This window comes from Aethalodelphis obliquidens, unplaced genomic scaffold (genome assembly GCF_003676395.1).
Source record: "Aethalodelphis obliquidens isolate GAN/ISIS:26980383/991018 unplaced genomic scaffold, ASM367639v1 scaffold83, whole genome shotgun sequence".
NCBI lineage: Eukaryota > Metazoa > Chordata > Mammalia > Artiodactyla > Delphinidae > Aethalodelphis > Aethalodelphis obliquidens.
The window spans coordinates 6,635,216-6,636,094 of NW_020838027.1; the positions used below are offsets into that span (position 1 = coordinate 6,635,216).

Genomic DNA, 879 nt, shown 5'->3' on the forward strand with positions numbered 1-879 from the left:
ATTCTGTTATTCAGAAAATATTTTGCTCGTGGAATTTCAATCTAATGGCATACTATTAAGAAGTCTGAAAATGAAGCATCAGGGGCTTCCCTGGTGGCGCGGTGGTTGGGAGTCTGCCTGCCGGTGCGGGGGATGCGGGTTCGAGCCCTGGTCCGGGAGGATCCCACATGCTGCAGAGCAACGAGTAGCCCCCGGCTCGCTGCAGCTATAGGGGGCCAGCGCGCAGCAATGAAGACCCAAAGCAGCCAAAAATAAATGAATAAATAAATAAATTAAAAAAAAAAAAATGAAGCATCAGACAATAAAAATGTTGCTTAAAAACTTTAAAGAGTTTGTGATATTTGGGTTAAAAACAATGATACACCACTACCAGTAGGAATATCCCACCTTTGAACTTTAAGAGCTAAGAATTGAAGCAGAGGAAACAATGACTTATAGATTTCACCATTCAAGCTACTCTTAGATACGTTAATCAATACACACTAACTGAAAAGTAAATACCTTGAAATACTATCAAGAAAGCAAAGTTAATGAAAATTGATTCTCACAGAAAAATATGATTTTTTCCACCAAAACACTACACAAAAGCACATTATCTTGAATGAATTAAACAAGAATAACTACGGCCATAATGTTCTATGACTGAGAATGTTTTCTCTGTTCCCACGATGCATGTACATTCTTCCCTAGTCTAATTGGTTCTTCTTTTCTGTCCTCATAACAGGGACCCCTTCCTAGGCTTCTTGTTGAATGCTGCTCCAGGTATCTTACAAATGCTACTTGTGTGAAAGTCACAAGGAAAATCATTCCAGGCCCATTTGTCTTTGTCATTAACAAAGACAACACATTTTTCTTTCTGGTAGTTGTTGGGTTCACCCT

The 879-nt window shown here is 39.2% G+C and overlaps 1 pseudogene; it reads right to left on the bottom strand.

Moving 5' to 3' along the window:
- Positions 1-298: 298 nt before the first annotated feature.
- LOC113612907 (C-type lectin domain family 4 member D-like) overlaps positions 299-879 on the bottom strand; it is a 2,140-nt pseudogene continuing 1,559 nt past the window's right edge.